Raw genomic sequence first — 22125 nt, forward strand, 5'->3', positions numbered from 1 at the left:
AGGGTCTTGTTGGTAGCTTCCGCTTGTCCGTTGCTTTGAGGGTATATGGGGGTGGACTTGTTCTTTCTTATTTTGAAAGTATCGAAGAGCATGTCTATATTTTTCCCCTGTAATTGCTTGCCATTATCAGATACATTTCAGCGGGTATACCAAATCTGCAAATGATGTTCTGGAATATGAAAGTAAACACATCCGCGTCTCTGATCCTGGCCAAGGCCTTAGCCTCCACCCATTTACTGAAGTAGTCCGTGGCTACTATCAAAAATCGTCTTTTCCCTGATCCTTCGATGAAAGGCCCGACGATGTCTACGCCCCATTTTGCAAATGGCCACGGGCTATCGACGGAGTTTAACATTGTCGCCGGCGCGTGGATCTTTTTTGCGAAGCGCTGACATTCTTCACATCGTCGGGACATCCTCGCGGCATCCTGTATCATTGTCGGCCAGTAATATCCTTGCGTTTTTGCTTTGTCAGCTAGTGATCTCATGCCGCTATGATTCCCCGCGTCACCATAATGGATATCATTTAGAATTCGATGCCCCTCTTTCCGGGACAAGCAACGTAGTAATGGTCCAAGGAAGGATTTCTTATACAGGACCCCATCCCGAAGATCATATCTTCCCACTTTGGAGAGTATCTTCCTAGCTTGTTTCTGATCCGCAGGTAAGCTTCCTTTTTCGAGAAAGGCATGGATTGTCACTCTCCAGTCATCTTCGTTGCTGAAGTCTTCGTCTTGATTTGCTCTTGACAGGATATCCTCTTGTCAAAGTCATTATGGATGTCTTCTCCTACCTGGTCTTCGATATTTTCTTCCACTGTATCTTGATTGGTAGCGAAGGAGAATTGAGATGCAATCGAAGGCTCGTATACCCTTGCTATTTTAATAGCTTCGACATTTTTATCCCTCAGCATGGATGATATATATGCTAGGGCATCCGCGTGCCTGAGGTCCCTTCTGCATAAGTGCCGGAACTTAATGTTCGGGATTTGTGATGCCAATGTTTGGACCAAGGCCATGTAAGCTGAGAGGGTGTCATCGTACACATTATACTCGAGCCCTATTTGCCGTATGACAAGCTGCGAATCACTTGTCAGCCTTACATCGGTTACCCCCATCTCTATTATTATACGGAGGGCGTGTACGACAGCTTCGTATTCAACAATGTTGTTGGTATGCTCTTTGAATTCCAATCTAAGTGCCTGTATAATCCTTTCTCCAGTTGGGGTGATAATGACAATGCCTATTCCTGCTCCTTCCTTATTTTTGGATCCGTCGACGAAGACTTCCCATTGTCTTTGACTCGCAGGTTCGAGGATATCCATTGGATCCTTGTTTTCTTCCTCGGCTTCTGGTATTCCCTTAATCTCTTCGTCGTTGTCAAGGGGGAGGTCTGCTAAGAAATCCGCCAGAACTTGGGACTTCCGAGAATGTTGAATTTCATGAATGATGTTGAATTGATCCAGATGGGTGTTCCATTTGGCTATTCGGCCCACTTTTCCCGTGCTTTTGAGGACTGCTTCCAATGGTGCTTTGCATGGGACCCTGACGAGGTGAGTTAGGAAGTAGGTTCTCAGTTTTTGGGTAGCCCATACCAGTGCGAGGATGAGTTGTTCAATCTTAGTATAATTTCTTTCCGCAGAATTGAGGGTCTTGCTGACGTAATAGATAGGTTGTTCTATCTTTGTATTGGTTTTGACTAATACCGCGCTGACTGCGTCCTCTGTTGCTGCTATGTATAGTGCCAAAACCTCGTCAGGGTCTGGCTTCTGCAGGATCGGGATTGAGGCTAGGTGTTCTTTGATTTTTTGGAATGCTTCCTCGCATTCAGGTCCATTCGAACCTGCTCCCTTTTTTTAGAATATTGAAGAAATGTTTGCATTTGTCTGAAGACCGTGCAATAAATCTTCCCAACGCTGCTATAGATCCATTGAGATTCTGTACTTACTTTAAATTCTTTGGGGACGGCATCTCTACTATGGCTTGAATCTTTGCTGGGTCTACCTCGATGCCCCTTTTTGTTACCAGATACCCGAGGAACTTCCCCGAGGTGACACCGAAAGTACATTTCTCCGGATTCACTTTCATGTGATGCTGTCTCATTGCTTTGAAGATATTCCTCAGGTCCTGGTGGTGATATTTACGCAGCTTGCTTTTGACGAGCATGTCGTCAACGTATACTTCTAGGGTTCCTCCAATCCATGGCTTGAAGATAGCATCGACCATCCTTTGGTATGTTGCCCCTGCGTTTCGAAGTCCGAAAGGCATTCTAGTATAGCAATAAAGGCCATGTGGGGTGTAGAACGCTGTGTGTGGCTGATCTTCTTCTGCCAGGGCTACTTGGTTGTAACCAGAATATCCGTCCATGAACGACAGCTCTTCGTACCCTTCCACTGCTTCAACCAGTTGATCTATGCTCGGCAGGGGATAGCTGTCCTTTGGACATGCCTTGTTGAGATTAGTAAAGTCGATGCATATTCTAACCCCTCAATTTTTCTTAGGAACAATGACCATGTTGGAGATCCAGGTAGGATACTTGACTTCCTTGATAAATCCTGCGTCTAGTAGTTTCCGAAGTTCTGTTTCTACTGCCTCATGATACTCTGGAGCTACTTTTCGTATTTTCTGCCTGAACGGGGGCGTGCCCGGTTTGATGCGTAGTTCATGTTGGATTACTTTTGGGTCAATCCCCGGAATATCTCCTAGCTTCCAGGCGAACACATCCGCGTATTCCTTAAGTAATTTGGTTAAGGAATGCTCCCTTCCTTCGTCCATTATGGTCCCGATTTTGATCATCTTCGGGTTTTCTTCCGTTCCTATGTTGATTTCCTTTACGGGCTCCACTGGTGTGAACACAGGCTTCGGGTTTCCGAGGACTAGGACGTTCTTTAATTGCTATTTATCGTGTTTCTGTTCTTCGCTGGTTGTTGAAGTACTTGTTTCTGTGCTTAGGACATTATCATCTTTCGTCAAGCCCTTCCCTGTAGTTTCCTTGAGGAACAGGTTTATGGCCTTCTCTTTCGCGGTTTCTTGATTTTTTACTCTTCGGATTTTTAGTTGCTCTTCTTGCTCGTTGTTGATATGATCCTGAGTGGCCTGGCACTCTCGCGTAGTGATCCGATCTCCCTTGATTTCCATTACTCCCTCAGGTGTTGGAAATCTGAGATATTGGTGGTACGTTGCCGCAACTCCTTTGAGCTTATGTATCCATTTTCGTCCAATAATAGCGTTGTAGGGGGAAGGGGTGTCCACCACACTGAATCGGGTTTCCAGTTTCATGGGCCCTGCGTTAACCTGCAACACGATGTCTCCCAAGGGCTTCGTGGCTGCTCCATTGAATCCATAGATGGTGTGATAAGAGGTCATTAACTGTTCATCATGGAGCTTCATCCGTTTGAATGCATCGTAAAATAGGACGTTTACGGAGCTTCACCCGTCTATGAGGATCTTTTTGAGGTTACATCCAGCTACTGGTAGTGTTAGGACCAAGGGATCGTTATTGTCTTCCATATCTTCTTCGATATCCTCGTCATCGAAGATGATAGGAGATTCCATCCATTCTTCGTGTTCGTCCACCACTATCCCATCGACCTTATATAATTCGCAGCGGTCTTCGAATTGCTTCCGTAACCTCTTTCCTATCTGCGCTGTAAGTGAGGGTCATGTGGCTTCAGAACACGAGATTGTGTTGATTGTTCGGTTTCCTTCCGGAAGTTGGACTGGTTTGGTTTGCTTATATCTTTCCTCGGTAACATCCTTTCGTACGTAATGTTTGAGCTCTCCCGCATCAATTAATTTTTGGATCATTATTTTAAGGTTCTTGCACTTTTCGGTCTGGTGTCCGTTGAAACAGTGATATTCACAGTAATCTTTAGACTTCTCGGATCTCGGGGGATGCTTTCCCTTAGACCATGGACACTCCAAGTTTTCCCTCCCTTTGATCTCTCCCCTGAGCAACTCATTTTGGCCCCATTGGTTTGTTCCGCTGAATTGGTGCGGTGAGACCTCTGCGGATATGCCCTCGGGTTTTCCCGTTGAATTTCTTCAAGTCGAGCGTGATTTTCGATAATTATTCGAAGATCTCCCTCTGTCTTAGGCACGCTCCCATGAATTTCAACAAATAGGGGACTCATTCGGTCTAAGCCCCATTTGTAGCAATTGATGCTTACCACTGGGTCCACGCTACCTATGGCTTGGCAGATCTTGTGCCATCTTTTAGTGTACTCCCTCGTGGTTTCCTTGTAGCCAATCGCTAGTGAAAATAGCTTATGCATTCCGGTGTTTACAGTTTTGTTGTACATATACGTTCTTAAGAATTTCTCTGCGAGTTGGTCGTATGAGTGAATAGAATTTGGTGGAAGATTATCGAACCATGATAACGCCGATCCCTTCAGGCTTGACGGGAAGTATCTGCAGAGTACGGCGTCGTTCTGACCCCATCTAGCTAAGACACGGTTGTAGTACCGAATATGTGCAGCAGGGTCGCTGGATCCATCATAGCATTCGAATGTTGGGACAGGGAATTTCAGTGGAATAGGGGTGTTGGCCAAGCGATGAGTTAAGGGCGTGGAGTTAGCTTCTCTCATGACTTATTCTAACCTCCCCCCGCCTTGTTTATTTTTTAATTGCCTGATCTCGGCCATCATCTCATCTCGTAGTTCTTCCATTGCGCGGTGGTGCCCTAAATTCTTCTGTTCGTTACCGTCTGACTCTCCATCGTCATAATCCGGGTCAGATACGCTACTTCCCCTTGTCGCGTCTTCATTAGCCGCTATGACGACTCTATAATCTCGTTTTGGCTCTGGTGATTTGGAGTTTGCTTCATCAAGTTGTTGGCTGGTCTTCGTGCTTAGAGCAATCCGCTCCTTTAAATCTTGATTTTCTCTGACCAACAGGGCTACAGCATCTGCGTAAACCTGCTGTCTCTTCTTCAGTTCCTCAAGCTCATCCATCAGTCGGTGTGATTGGTTGGACCCCTGATTGGGGGTCCCAGCGCGTGCTACTACAGCCATGGTGCCACCCTCCTCCATGGTCTGCACTAAAGGTGGAAGGGGTTCAGCTTCGGTCGCTGGCATTTCCAAATTGGGGTGAGTGCCCCTCTGCGGTGCTAGAGCCGCCGGTATGGTTTGATTTTGATCATTTGTTGGTGGCATTCCAAAAGTTAGAAGGTGCACGGGTTGGAATGTTCTGGATTCATCTACCATTTCTCTTGGTTGGTTAAGTTGATTCATGGCGCAAGTATTGCTAGCCTCTGCAGCCTTCGGGACTACCGCAACCGCACCGTACTTTGTCGCTGCTGCTCTGAGAGCCGTCGCTGCAACTGAATTAGCGTTCATAGGTGAAGTGATTTCCGCAGTATCTTGCCTTTGACTGGTCATTTTAGCTCTATCTCCCTTCTGCTTGCTTCGGGTGATGACCGGGGTTGTCCTGGGTGTTTCTTTGGACAAAGCTTTGGATTTTCCTGCTTCCTGCGTCTTTTCCATCACGTGTCCTTTTGTTGACAATGAAATCTCGCCGAAACTCGCCTTCTTTACTCACAATACGTCCTTTCTGCATAAGGCATTTCAAACGAAAAACGGGAATATCCGCGTGAAGCGGGTTAGTTGACGAAATACATTCTTCCTGGAGAGGATTAATACACGCAAGTTATAATATACGGGTTAAAGTTTTACTAAAGGAGATCCTTAGTATAAAAACTACGAAAAACCCCCCAGAGAGACGGGTTCGCACGAGATTTAAAGAAAATCGTAAATCCGCGGATTAGAACAATAAATCTTATCGAACATAAAAGGTGGGTTTTTAACACAATACAGTTAACAAGTGATCAATACGGTCCGAGCTGATAAATCAGAGCAATCATATGCCAATTTAAAATGAAATCACAGGATAAGATAAATCTTTTACCGGGACGAAGTCCCTGTTTCTAGCGCCAAATTGTGAACACACAAATCACGAAGGGATCCGAGTGCTCACAATATATCATCATCATCTAAGGAGATTTGTGATGATGATATCCTAGTGTTGATTCATTGGCTCAAAACCTTCGGGTTTATCATAGCCTCATCTAACAACTCCACGCGAGGCGTTTGCGCACGGGATATAAGTACAAGCAAAGAAAATAAAACGTATAAGTAAAGATCCATGGGGCTAAATAAATATAAAGTGCTGAAATGTAAATAAGACCAAGGTTTACGTGGTTCAGCACTAAGGCCTACGTCCACGAGGTTTGTTGTTTTACTATATTCTTCACGGTTACACGAATAGTCGAATGACTTTTGGGTTTACATGTTTCTCTCTTCTAAATGATTAACTTACACTTGCAAACTCTCTCTCTCTCTCCTCACCTTCCTGATTCTTCTGATCCCCTTTCCTCTTGGTGGAGACGGGGTATTTATAAGGTTAGAATGTGGGACCCATCTTTGATGACCGTTGGAACCTTATCTTCTTGTGTCCTTGCATCTATCACGCAGAGGTCTGCGTTTGCCCCTTGATCCCGCAGAGGCATCCTCGCTCGTTCCACAGGTTGATCGACACGTACACTGCTCAGAGTGTTAAATGTGGGTAGTTGAGGGGTCTTCTCGTGTCAGACAAGTGTCTTCTGCCCCTGTCACGTCCGTGTCAGCTAACTTTCTCTCCACCGTTGATCCTAGCTTCTCTTTTGGGGATGGGATAAAGTAACTCCTCGGGGTTTATTTGGTGTTTCGTGGCGCATCATGTTTTGATGTTTTGGCCTGCATGCTTTCCACGTATCTTTTTATATACACTGTCTGATAGTGAGATATATGTGTACACAACCACCGTTTAGCATGCAAGTTGTGCACTGAGGAACAGAAGAACTAGCTAACTAGAGATGGATCGATACAACAACAAAAACAAGCTCGGTGATAGACATGAGTTCACAGTTTACGTCAAGAATAACATGTTTCTCTTTGCTATTTTAATTGCCATCCACTACGGATCTGCTCAATGCTATCTCTATTGTCGCCGTTTCCGGCCTTAACTTTGTCTGCGATAAAAAAAGAATGTAATGAAGCCCTGAAAATTTTACAAATAAAATTGCATATATGGATTAGATGTTGCTTGAATAGGTAATGACTATGAAAAAAGACTTACTTGATAACATCATGGATTGAAACATCCTCAAGTGTGGATCAATAGGAAGTCCTAGAGTCTCATATTTTGGATCATACACCGCATTCTTTTTAGCACGCCTACAGAAATTGTGAATGGAAATTTAATTTAATCGTAATTAAGATCAATATAATGTAGATATTTTGATGCTACAACAACCATATCAAGTCATAATTGGGGTTTGGCACCGTATTCAAATTGTTATACCCGCTGCCGCCGATTAATGTTGACGTCTTCGTAGACCTCAACTCACCTCTCGGGATAAATTCCTTAATTAAAAATCAAATTCTAAAAAATTTAAATATTATTTAAAGAAAAATGAACAAAAATTAAAAATAAAAAAAAATAGAAAAAAGGCCTCATTACATTTAGGTATAAAATTAATTACCTTACAGAAAGCAGCAGCATTTTCCAGATAAATATTCCCTAGAGTTTGTGTTGGATTCGTTACATCATTTCCCAGTAATCCCAGTTAATTTCATAGTCAACTCCAATTAAAAGCAATGTTTTAAAACCCAGACCGGCCACTGACCTAGTAAAGCTACTGGGTTGGGTCAATCAGGTCCAACCAGTGGTTCAACTGGGTTAAGTGTTAGCTGATAAAGTCTAGCTGTCTAATATGAATTGAGATTTATGTAGATTGTTCACATGAACATATGTTGAATTAGTCATGGAAGTGGGTTATATGATATGTACCTAGATAAGTATGGAATAATTTCACGTGTTCAATGGTCTTGGTAACTTTGTATGAAAAAGAGGCCACTAGTCCCTTGAAAGTAAGAAATGCACACGGATTAAACCGTTATAAACCCAGCCGGTTCACACGGTTTACTGGTTTAATCGGTCAATTTTCCGGTTCATTGGTTTATTAGGATACTTATTGGACCACTACTCACCCAACCCGACTTTAGGACTAGTTCATTGGTTGGTGCATCTCCAGTCGAAGAACCAAAATGTTGCTGTTGTTGATGTCCATCGAGTCCATATCCTAAACTCTGGTCAAGTGCATCTCCAATCGAAGAACCAACATTTTGATGGTCAGAAGTAATTTGGTGTCCTACCCCATGTTGTGGTGCGTTGTTTGACGAATCATGAGTGATTGACCTGTTTTAATTTGTTTGAAGAAAACATTATCTATTAATTATTAAACTTAGTAGTTTAAATAATTTTAAGTAGTATATTTGGCCATATATTTGTTCAACTCACGTGGCCACCCGACCAATTGAATAAATCCCCATCCTCTCCCATTTCATAGTCGGAATTGAAATGTTTGCATCAATGAACAAATCTTCTGCCCCCTAAGGAACCATTACACATTTTGAATTTCAGTCGCTAATAACTTTATTAAAACTTTTATGCAAAGGAAATACACATATGAATATATTTCATATTCTATATCAACTCTATATTGTATTTTTGGACAAAGCTTGTTGCCCAACTACGATCTTGTAATCTATATCTAAAGAAATAATAAAAAAAGGGTTAAATTACCAATTAATATGTTGAGTAAATAATCTTATAGGAAAGTAATTAATAATATGAGGTTGGAGTGGAATTAAGGTAAAATATTTATCCTAGTGAAATGCAGTCATTTGCTTGATCAATTAGCGGATGAACAATCATAAAAAACAAGCACCAAGTGAAAGGAGATTGTAAAACTACTGGTTGGGGTTAAATTTCATGCAAATATTCATGGTACATAGCAGTGATAGATACATACTTAACCACATAATGGTAATTAATCTTAGCTTAATTAGATGTAGCTTGCAGGGTATGAAGATGAACCGAGATGGAAGCAGAAAGAGGAGAACAATGTTAATACACAGAAATATCAAATTTTTTTTGGTGGTGTTAGGTGAATTATATGACAATGAATATCTGTAAGATAAAAACATGATAGGATATTGCTAGGGTGTGCGAGTTTGGACGAAGGTTTAGACTCTAGGCATCATACTTAGAGGTAAAAAAGAGAGAAAATCAGTTGCAATATTTAGCTTAATCTTTACAATGGGTAATTAAGGAAAATCATGTATCTATAATATATTGAGTCCTAAATAGCAAGAAAATTTTCTACTAGAACTGATTTTGCAATTTTATGTGAGACTGCATGCTTAAAGTCGATTGAGATTATTGCAAATTTACATGACATCGATGTACCACAAGAAATCAAGACTTTATATATCATCCATATAATGATAATTAGTTTTCAGTTTAACGAATTATTCTCTCGTTATAGAAGAACGGTTTTCTTGTCTTGTACCATATAATTATTTTAATAGGCTTAGAAATTTTTCAATGTTTTACAAATCTCCGCGAATATAAATATTAAATGTTCTAAACAATTGGACTCAGTTTAAGCATAAAAATTTTCTTGATTGTCATACATAATATTTCATCTACTTTTCGTGGCGGCGGATTACGTTAAGCCGGTAAAACATAAATAAACATATATATAAGTTACATTCGAAATCAAATTTTAAAACCATTAAGGATATTAATCCTTTGTTTCAGAAAATCTCACTTCTGGATGACACATTACTCTCTGCATATATACATGGATGAACCACATTTTAATCTCCTCCAAAATATTCTTCGTAATCTATCAAAATATTTTTGATTATTATTCACATTTATTTGTTTACCTACACAAAGAAATTAAAATTACTAAATTGTCCATACAAGATAAGGAAATAAATTGATAATTGACTTTGAGCTGACACAAACAAAAAGGGAATATTCTTTAATGACAAGCAAAGCTTTGAAATACAAATTTCTTTTAAAGAATAATAAAGACAATTTTTAAAGTTGGTTACTAATTTTATCCAAGTGCAAAAAACTTTAATCCAGTAGTTCAGTGTCTGATCACATTGGTATAATCGTACGTAGTTTATGACTTTATTCCTCGGCTAATATTTGCCCTTCTAGAGATATGCAAAATCCTTATTGGAGAGCCTACATTGACTTGCTAAGAGGCTGCTTTGAACAAAAAACTTAATTTGGAGGGTAACAGACCTCAGGTTATATTGATGTTTGGAGAGATGACGACTAGTGTTGTAAGTTTAGAATCTAGAAGGGGTCCTCTGGATTGAAGGGGATACTTTGATTATCCTAGAATCGATCTCAAGCTCTGTGTAATGACTTTATTTTGGGAGCCAAGCGAAGTAAAAAGAGCTTGTATGGGAACAGTTTTACCAAATCATTAATAAAAGAGCAAAAATGTACTTTAATTACATTGCTTATAGAGCTCAGTTCTCTTTGCGCGAAAAATAAATTTTAGGCCAATAAGTAGAGCTCAGAGAGAATTGGAACTTACTAATTTATTAAATAATCCCTTACCTGTCTTATATTTTCAAGTCCCTCTATTCCTTAATTTCTTTTATTATAAAATTTCATAATTTAGACCACCAAATATATAAAAATAATACTTTAACCCCCATTTATGATAAAACCTAGTTCGCCATTGTATATGTGAATGTGAAAATTTATAAAAATTCATCTAATCTAAACAAAAGGGAGTACAAGAAGTTAAATAAAATGAAAAGAACGCCTGATTGGGGGACATTTATATTAATTGGGGGATAGAGGAAAAAGACAAAAATGGGATATAAATAGTAAATCAGAGTCACCTCTTATCCATGTATTTTAACTAATTCCTAATTTACTCCTCACTAATCATGTTTGGTGGTTAAATATAATTAGGTAAGTTAATAGATTAGTTCGATAATCATTAGAATAAATCATTGTCATTGAATTTGTTGATGCAACAAAATTAAATCAAGATATTTATGATCATGAAGGTTTAGGTGAAGAACCAACCCAGGAAAGTAAACAAGTTGAATATCCAAGTGCTCCAATTAGTCATATATAGGTATTAATGTATTGAAAATTGATTTTTTTTTCATTGAATCCGCCATTGTTACACCTGAAAAACTCAGTGCCGACATGGTAAAAGTATGAATACCATGCCGGTAGGGACCAAATCGGCATGGTATTCATACTTTCACCATGTCGATACACAATATCCCCCAATTTTGAAATTATAAGTACACTACCGGCACAAAAAGTTCATTATCGAGCATGCGGTAGTGGTGCCGGCATGGTCGATTCCCAAGTTTACCGTGTCGGTTTAAGGACAAAAACATACAGAAAAAATATGTCTGAAATAGCAAGTTTCGGCATGGTATTCATCCTGAAATACTATGCCGGCACTCAGTACCGGCATGGTATTCATCCTAAAATCCATGTCGTCACTCAGTATCGGCATGGTATTCATCCTAAAAACCATGCCGGCACAAAAAAACATTAGGGTATTCATCATGAACACAAGCCAGGAGTGAATTGGAATTGAAACTGAAAAGTTTCAGTTTATGATTCTAACCCAAACGAAGTTTTAAAACAACAACAACACTTTAAATATGATTGGGTATCATGTACCTTATCAATGAAGCCATTTCTTCTTCTTCTTCTTCTTGCTCAACAACAATTTAATTTAACTTATCTTTAAGAACTTGTTAGGATTTGATTTTGATTTTGATTTTTAGTTTTAAATTTTAGTTTAGATGGAAGGGTATTTTAGTATTTTAGCCCCCAAAAAACACCCCTTAGTGGACACTATTGGTTGAGGGAAGTAATTTATATCCCCCAATCAGTTCAAATATCCCCCAATTGCGCGTTCAATGAAAATTAGATCAGTAGGAGCCAAGATAACATGATGGTGATCTAAAAAAATTGATATCAGAATATTAACTTATAGTTTAGCAAATACATCAAAGAAAAAAGAAGAAGATAATACTAATAAATAAATAAAAATCCTGATCAATTTATTTGGAGTATAGTTTAACTAATAGATCAAACAAAAACTCTAGATCAGAAACACAAAAGAAAAAATAGTCTAATAGTAAATAATTTTTTCATAGTCTAGCAGTAAAAAAAACTTCTTCAACTTCAATTTCTCCAAGTTATGCATGTATGGAGTAGTTGGGAGAACCAAGAACCAAGTTATCCATCTAGTTATCCCATCCTAATCGTTGTCGTTTCTCGCGTTTCTCGTCTTCCTTTCTTCTGCAAAACAAAACACACCACCAAATTATGTCTACTTATGATTTAGATGATTATCGCGACCAAGATCATGGGAATATCAAAGTCTACGGACAGAATAACAAGTTCTAGTTTAGCTTTAAAATGTTGATGAAAAATATGAAAATATGACTTACTTAATTGATGCTTTCCATGAATCAAGCATCCTCAAGTGTGGGTCCCTAGGAATCCCTAGAGCCTCATATATGGGGTCGAATATAGAAAACGTATTAATATCATACCTGTACAAAAAGATGTAAATTAAATTAAATTTGATGTTAATAAATTGTAGTTGCAACAATCTTATAAAAGTATTGTGTAAACAAAATCATATCAAAATGCACCTGGGATTCCACCCGGACAAAGTACTCAAATATCCATCATGATTGTTTGTTGAAGTTTGTGTAGATCCAGACTCGTGTCTCTATAAAAATTATTTATTAAACAATTGGATTTTGATAAAATTAGTTATTGTATTATGTTTTTGAAAGTTCAACAAAAGAAGAAACGATTTGGTTAATTAAACTATGGGGCAAACCTATACCTCAAAGCGAGCAGCCGCATGGTGTGAATTACACGGATTTTGGTGTGGTACTGGCACAAAAATATCCTTTTTCCTACTTTTCTGTTACGTTGAAGATTTTGTATGCATATAGATTAGTTAAGTACAAAAAAATGACAAGAAAAATGGACATGTTTTACATGAATTCAAATAATTATTTATCATAATCTTTTTTTTAATGAATACTTAAGAGTTAATAGGTCATACCTGGTTAAACAAAGGTACTTTTTAGCATACTGGAGGTGGCATGTCACTTACCAATTGCTTACTCACATTGACTCACATTGACATTATGATAATTGGTACCAAGAGTAACTAGATTGTATGAGTTCGTTGGATTTTTGTTTTTCAATGAAGCCAAAAAATCATTTGCCGGATTTCTCTGTTAATTTTAAGATTTTAATTGTACATATATAGATTAGTTAACAACAACAAAAAAAATGGAGATGTTTTACATGTATTCAAATAATTATTTATTATGATTGATTTTTTTATTTATAAAAACTTTTTTTATCGGTTTCAGAAGAGTTATCGGCTCGTACCTGGTAAAAGAAAGGTACTTTTTGGCGTACTAGAGTTGGCACATCACTAAAAAAATTTCTTAGTCGCATTGACATTATGATCATTAGGCCCAAGAGTGGATGGATTGTATGAGTTCATTGGTTTTTTATTTGTCAATGAAGCCAAAAAATCATTTGCCGAATTTCTCTGTTAATTCAATTGTACGTATATAGATTATTCAACTAAAAATAATAAGTGCCCACAGAAAATCTAAAAAAAACTAAAGGTTTGAGTTATTTCACCTCCATGATGTAATGGTATTTTCTTCCGTTTGGTTCTCAGGTAATAAATGCCCACAGAAAAACCTGAAAATGAATAAACGGTGTCAAAAAGACAAAAACACAATTAGTTTTGATGGTTCTTTTTCGCCTACAATTAGATGGTACGAATTTGCAAGTTAATATGGGATTTATCCATCTTGTATCGTGTTAATAATTCTATATATATCGTTGAGTTTTTCACTCTTCCCACTAATGCATATGCTGCAGTGTAACAATATTAGGGGCACAAAGTTCGCCAAGAGTAAGAGTAATAAATAATAGATCTACTTTACATTAGATTGTTTTCTAAAAAAACAAGTTTGGCATGCTTATTTGGAAACATCGGTCTTCATATTTTTTACCATATTATAGGATCTAAGCATTAAAATCTTATAATGAATCATAAATATTTAAGGAAAAACTCAATTAGCTAGAAAACAATTGTTTAATAGATTTCGATCACAAAATATTATCACAAATACGACTTCATAATGATGGTATTGTTGGCTCTAATGGTTTGCAAAAAATAAAATAGATCAAAATATGTATTTTCCTTAGCATATAGGGTTCACCCCAACTAAGATCTTGTAATCTACCCTAGTTAAAAGTAAACCCCAGAAATAGCAACGATAATATTAAGTGTATAAACCGAGGCTTATTGCTTGATTGATTGGATAAGCAAGGAGGATACCATAGGCACCAGTAAAATTCATACTTCAAAAAAAATAAAAAATAAAAATAAAAAAATAAAATATGAAAACCTATTTGATGGACGAGTTTGGATAGGGGATTCCCAAGGATAAGATTTCCTTTTAGCTAGCTAGGAATTAGTGGATTAAGAAAACCTGTTAACATCCTTGATTCATGAATAATACACTCTCGATCAATAGATATAACTAAAGAAAAAATGCTTAATTAACTATGCATTAGGATGGCTATAATCGATGGATCGACCAAATTTGATGTAACCAATTCTAATAGACTATCCATGAAAAATAAATTTAAATTAAAAGAGTGAAACCAAGACAATCTATACTTAGATTTAATCCAAAGAAATTGAAGTTGTGATACTACTTGTTAAGGTTTTAAGGTACATAATAGTGATCTAAAAAACATACTTATTTGTATGTAATTGGTGAAGCCTAGTTTCAATGTTTGGTATGAATATGATTAACTGCGATTAAATCGAAGTAGAAAAAAAATTTGGTACATGAGAAAGCAAGTATTTACCAGAATAAGAAATTAAATAATATTGGAAGAATGTCTTGTTTTTGTGGTGTATGGTGGATTGTATGGAAATGAGGAAGCAAGTATTTTGGTATATATATGTGAGAAAGAAAAAGCTAATACTAGGTGATTCCTCTAAACATGACTTTGTGATTTGGTTTGGACTTTGGGTATCATACTTAGGGTATTTATAAGTGAAAAAGGGATTGAATTTACATTACTTTTTAAAAAAAATTTACCATAGCTTTATTTTTTCCTATTTGAGAAAGTATGTATTTGGTGCGCTGGAAAGGTCTTCCCTATTTTGAAATAGGAGTCCTACCAACAACTTATCTTGGGATCCCTTCCATAACCAACTTAGTAAGAGGAGGGAAGATTTTGTGGAAAAATCCTTGGTAATAGCTTTTTCTGTAAACTCATCAACTGAACTCACCGCCTCACCCTTTTGGTAGAACAACTATGTTCCTCTTACCATGGCCCTTTAGAATGGAAAGTATAAGAACACTATTATATATATTTACATACAAGTTCTAAATAACATTTTTTTTTACAAAACTTGATTTTACTAGACTTTGTATACTTAAAGTTCGATTTAAGATTATTCTGAGTTTACATGACATTAATGTACCACAATAAATCCAACATTAAACGTAATGTAGTTTACTACTGTGTTGACAAACTGCCATTACCGAATAACGGATATTTTATCGTGTAGCTTATGATTGGTTTAGATGTTAATACATAGTGGTTAAGTGTCTTTTATTAATTTTTGTATCGCCGCATATTTGAAAATTAAAAGGTTTAGCTAATTTAAGTCAATCCCGAATATTTTCTTTAGCTATCATATGTTTCATCTTGATTACGTATAAAGTTACAATACACCGTCAAAACATAAACAAATAAATGTAAATAAATTGAAGGAGGTATAAATTTTCAATTATAGACGTACATGGAAAGTTATAATAAACCCTAAACCAAAAACTTTTTCTCTTTCCAAAAGATTTAAATTTATCAACACTTTTTTCTCTAAATACAAGTTTTTTTTTTTATAATCACGAAGAGCTATTATTCACTGAATCATGATGTAATTTAAACGACTAAAAGTAAACATTTGAATAGTAGGTGATGTGAATTCACTACGTAAAAAAAGTAAGCCCTTGAAACAAAAAAGAAAAAAAAAAATTGCTGACGTCACCAAATCTTTCAAATTTTGTTTTCTTAAGGAATATTAATGACATTAATAAAAGGGTTACTAAATTGTTTAAGTGTAGTAAATTAGTAATCGAGTGGATAACCACATTAATATAGTTGCTTTATATTCTTCGGATTATATTACCACTAAGTAAAATCATACTATATTTGTGTCCCCAACTGTTTTTTGTATCATAAAAGAAACTAGAGTACATGCATCATTTTTCTAAGTTTGCAGTTTATGTATCAGCATGTTAGGATGTTCAAATACAGGATTCTTGCGAAAATGTTGTTCATGGATCATCATTCATTTAATTTTAAAACGCTCACTTATAGCAGTACATGCACCATCTTCTACTTCTTTATTTAGATGAGGATTGAGGGCAGCTGTTTCTGAACTAGGATCTAAACAAGGTGGAACAAACTCTTTGATACTATACATTGGCAGTAACATGCATGTTAGGAACCAATATTTCATTTGAAATTATTCACGTGGAAATACCATTAGGAAAGGTTTTGAGTCTTTTGACCGCATGGATAATGGGTGCTCTTAATGCCATTAGTTGTTATTCTGGTTCACCTTTTATTAAGTAATTATGGCGTATCATGTGACATGTCATCCACTCATCCTAAAAACTATATCACATTGTCCAAAATCTAGAGGCACAAAGGTCGCCCTTCACCGGGAAACTACCCTACGGTTGAAGATCTACGAAGTGTTCTATAATATTTCCCTATGATTAAATTTACCATGTGACCAAACATTATATTGTGTCTCGTACTCTCTCCGACCCCATTATACAGGCGGAGTTTTGAAAATTTCTTGTGCCATTAGATAGACGGAAATCTAATTCCAAGAAGGTTTTTTTCACCTATACCCTTAATTAAATAACATGGGTTATCACAATAAAATTTATATCTGTAGAATTGGAAATTGGACAAAGGGTAAAACAAGAAAGTTCGTAAAATAAAAAAAGTTTCTTATTCTAAGAGAAATGCACTTCTCCGCCTATACATAGGGGACGAAGGGAGTATAAAATAGGTCTTTCATTTTTCTATTTTTACGTTTTTTTTCCTTTCTGAAGCAAATAAAGAGTACTATCTAAAATATGTATCGGTAGTAAAAATTTGAAATGAGCTAGCTAGGCTCGCCCAAATTTATACTCTTATATTTGTGGCCAGTCATCCTTTGGCTTTCACTAGAAACGACAAAAAAGGGTATGATCTAAAGAAAAGTGCACAATGATTTTCGAGTGGACAATTGTTTGATTTTTTAGTTTATTTTTTAAGCCTTGGGTATCACTGGGTTTCAGTGTTTACGTATCTCGGATATTATTTATTTGTCGTTACCTAAAATCTGAGAGAGGCTAGAAGTGGGAGTCTAGGGTTTCTGAAAATCAGTTACGGGAGATTATGCACGAACAGTCTTCGCCTAAACCACGTAGAATGGTCGTTCAAAGGCTGCTTCAGTTACAGGGAAGAGGCTTAAGGATGGTCTTAGGGAGGGAAGCAGAAGAAAAGATAGATCATAGAATTATAGGGTTTGAAGAAGAATTACTCTGATAGTTTTTGAGAAAGTTGTGTCTTAGCTTGGATAAATAAAGGACCTATTTATAGTTGAATTCTCTAATCTCAGGTCGGTGAAGATAAGGACTACTTTCCGTGTCGTGCCGAGAAATTCTCTCGTCTCTTCAGGAATTGATATAGATAAACTAGGTTGCGTTTATCTCATTATTCCACCGCATTTACTCTCTTCTGCGGAGAGATATATGCCTGGTATTTCTGACACGTGTCGTAGACCTTTAGACCAAAACCCTAATCGATATCCCCCCATTTGTGTAAAGCTGAGTCATCCTTTGTGATGATATGTTGAGAGAGAAATATTCTCTTTAGCCGAGTTGGCCAAGATAGAGAGATATTCTATGACTTGTGAGAATGACTAGGATGAGTCACGTGAAAAGGCATGAAATGCCCCAGGAATCATGTGAAAAGTGTGAGAGGAGCTCCCTCTCTCCATGGCATGTCGCATATGTTATATGGAGACTGTATTATTACTTGTGGGTCCCTTTGTTGAGCATATGGAGATCAAGAGAGCTTATCCACGTTATTTGGATATACATGTATAGTTCACGCTCAATTTACTAGCCGTGAGTGTGTTTGAGAGGCTGAGAAATAGGCTTGAGATCTAGGTAAGGCATGTGCTTGACTTTCATGCGTATATAAAACTCTTCAAAGTAGATGGCTCAGTTCGGATGAGGCAACCTAAGATTTAGCTGACACGACTGAGGCTGTCATAGATTTGACCGACGGGTTTGAAGCCGTCATAGATTTGGGCGACAGGTTTGAAGTCGTATGATATTTATATGACGGGTTTGAGGCCGTCAGAGATTTAGCTGACGGGTTTGAGGTCGATAGATATTTGGCTGATGGGTTTGAGAGCGTATGATATTTAGCTGACGGTTTTGAGGCCGTCATAGATTTAGCTGGCGGGTTTGAGACCATCTAATATTTATCCAACGAGATAGAGTATGTTCAAGACTTGGCCAGCACAATGGAATCTCTCCGAAGTCAACTGGGACATGTTTGAGAGAGAAAAGAAGGCTTGTACGCCTAATAATGTCTCTGCGAGACTTCGGCTCACTTGTCTTTGACTAGCGTAATCTCGCAGAGATATGATAGGAATCAATTGTGTATGTATTCATGGGGCCGACATGACCAGTGTATCTCGGATGGATATTCTAGTTTCCTATCGAAAGGGCCCAGAGGCAGAATATATAACCAGCTATCCCGCGGGGATGTCCTAGGAATTATTTTGAAGCATCGGTAAGCCGAGTCATAGCCTAGAGTAGACACGACCAGTGTATCTCGCGATGATGTACTAGGAATCGGTCCTTGATCTCAAATAGGGTGTGTCGTTATTATAGGAGACATGCAAGTCCCTGCTCTGGGTCATAAGTCCTCCAGGGACGTTTTTACGCATTTACAGAGCCTACGTAGTATCTCGTCGAGGATGTATACTATGAATTATGGCATCACAATAAGCTTCGTCTCGCGAAGACATCCTGGAATTGTTATTGTTTTGGTTCATAAGTCTATCGGGGACGTTTTACGCTCTACACGCCTACGTGGCCAGCAATTTCTCTCGCGGATGTGCGTTAGGAATCACGGCATCACGACGAGCAGTGTCTCGCATGGACGTGTACTAGAAATCGTGGATATGAGTGCCTTGAGGAACAAGGGCTTAATCTCTCCCGTGAGAGTTTATTTTTGTCATGTGGTCTTAAAATTACTCTTTTGCCCCTTATCCAAATTCCACCATCTACATTAAGTCCCCTATTTACAGTAGAACCTTGATTGTTCTATGTTGAGTGTATATATGGTGACGAGTTGTTCAGATGCGAAATTACAATTCATTCGTTCTTTTAGACTTGAAGAGTCTCCGAATCGATGCTTAGTCTTCGCTTTTTCTGTGAACCTGAAATTGACGCTGGACCTGGAGTCCTTCTAGGATTTTTCATTTAGAGGTGTTACTGTCATGATAACTTAGTCTTGATGAGACAATATTTCTATCTTGATTGAATCGTTAATTAGGGTTTACTTGAACCTTCGAGTCTGTACATGCGAGTATTTGGGTGGGGGGTGGGGGGGGGGGGGTAGTAGTTAAAGAGAGGGCACTGGATGATTTCTGTATATCTCTAAGGTTGGAGGAATTATATGAGAATAAATAGGCACTTACTTTTGAAATTACAAAGTCTTGATCCCATGTAAATTCTGAATTCAGGCTTGTACTGCACCTAAACCCTAATTTCTCTTTTGTTTGCGACTGACTCCTTAAGACACTCTGGAGAGGCTTGACGAGGCTTGGAAGGTGTGCATATATCTTGTATAGCTATCACCTTGTGTGATGAGAGCATGTTTAATTACTTGTACCAATCAGACACCTTTTTTTTTTATAGAAGATATCTACTTTTGAAATTTAAGGGTATTTTCATCAAAAACCGTTACGAGCTTGATTTTATTTAGCATGAGAGAGACCATAAATCCCCTGGGAATGGAAATTAAATTTAATCGTAATTAAGATCAATAGAATGTAGATATTTGATGCTACAACAACCATATCGAGTCATACTTGGGGTTTGGCACCGTATTCAAATTGCTATACCCGCTGCCGATTAATGTTGGCGTCTTCTTAGACCTCAACTCACCTCTCGGGATAAATTCCTTAATTAAAAATCAAATTCTAAAAGATTTAATTATTATTTAAAGAAAAATGAACAAAAATTCAAAAAAAAAAAAAGGCATCATTACATTTAGGTATAAAATTAATTACCTTATAGAAAGCATCTACATTTTCCTGCTAAATACCATAGAGTTTTTGTTGGCTTCGTTATATCATTTCCCAGTAATCCCAGTTAATTTCATAGTCAACTCCAATTAAAATCAATATTTTAAAACCCAGACCGGTCACTGACCTAGTAAAGTTACTGGGTTGGGTCAATCAGGTCCAACCAGTGGTTCAACTGGGTTAAGTGTTAGCTGATAAAGTCTAGTTGTCTTATATGAATTGAGATTTATGTAGATTGTTCACATGAACATATATCGAAGTAGTCACGTAAGTGGGTTATATGATATGTACCTAGATAAGTATGGAATAATTTCACGTGCTCAATGGTCTTGGTAACTTTGTATGAAAAGGAGGCCACTAGTCCCTTGAAAGTAAGAAATGCATACAGATTGAACCGTTATAAACCCAGCCGTTTCACACGGTTTACTGGTTTAACCGGTCAATTTTTCGATTCATTGGTTTATTAGGATAATTATTGGACCACTACTCACCCAACCCGAATTTAGGACTAGTTCATTGGTTGGTGCATCTCCAGTCGAAGAATCAAAATTTTGCTGTTGTTGATGTCCATCGAGTCCATATCGTAAACTCTGGTCAAGTGCATCTCCAGTCGAAGAACCAACATTTTGATGGTCATAAGTAATTTGGTGTCCTACTCCATGTTGTGGTGCGTTGTTTGACGAATCATGAGTGATTGATCTGTTTTAATTTGTTTGAAGAAAACATTATCTATTAGTTATTAAACTTAGTAGTTTAAATAATTTTAAGTAGTATATTTGGCCATATATTTGTTCAACTCACGTGGACACCGACCAATTGAATAAATCCCCATCCTCTCCCAATTCATAGTCGGAATTGAAAATGTTTGCATCAATGAACAAATCTTCTCCCCCCCCCAAGGAACCATTAGATTAGGGCTGCACAAGACCCGCCCACGATACCCAAACCCACCCGTACCCGCTATATTCGTGGGTTTTTAATTCATATCCGCCCATTGTGAGTGCGGGGTTGGTTATGAAAAAAACCCGCTGTCTGTGGGTGCGAGCTTGGTTTAAGCTAATACCCGCCCAAAAAACCCGCAGATTATATATCATTAGATAAAACTAATCATATTCGTCCATTATGAAACCCTAATACTAGTAGATAGGATAACTGATAACCCTCATTCACTTTATAGACTCTTCTCTCTGTTCGGCCTCTCCTCTTCTTCCTCCTCAGTTCTTCTTCTTCACCTACGAACGACAATTACCAGAAATCTTCACCAGAAATCGACAACAACAACTTCGAATCTTCACCAGAAATCGACAACAATCGAAAAATCAACATATTCAACACTTAATCTTTATCTGTGAACTTCCTAGGTATGAATATTTTGGGGGTTTTGGTTTTTTTTCTCACTTAATCAAGGAGAATAGAAGTTACTCTAAATACTTGAATATAAAGCGGGTTTAAACCCGTTTAAACCCATACCCTCCCAACCCGTAGCGGGCGGGTAACAAAACCCGCCCGCTGTTTGTGGGTGCGGGATTGGTTATGAAAAAAAACCCGCAGTCTTTGGGTGCGAGGTTGGTTTTAGCTTATACCCGCCCATACCCGCCCATGTGTATCCCTACATTAGACATTTTGAATTTCAGTCGCTAATAACCTTATTAAAGAGAATTTGCAAAGGAAATACACAAATATTATTAAATTAAAAAAATAATTGCACAGTAAAATCATACAAAGCTATCGGTTGGCAACCTAGCGATAAGCTGGGCACCAACCCCCCTCTGAA

The sequence above is a fragment of the Papaver somniferum genome, chromosome 2 (genome assembly GCF_003573695.1).
Source record: "Papaver somniferum cultivar HN1 chromosome 2, ASM357369v1, whole genome shotgun sequence".
NCBI classification, from domain to species: domain Eukaryota; kingdom Viridiplantae; phylum Streptophyta; class Magnoliopsida; order Ranunculales; family Papaveraceae; genus Papaver; species Papaver somniferum.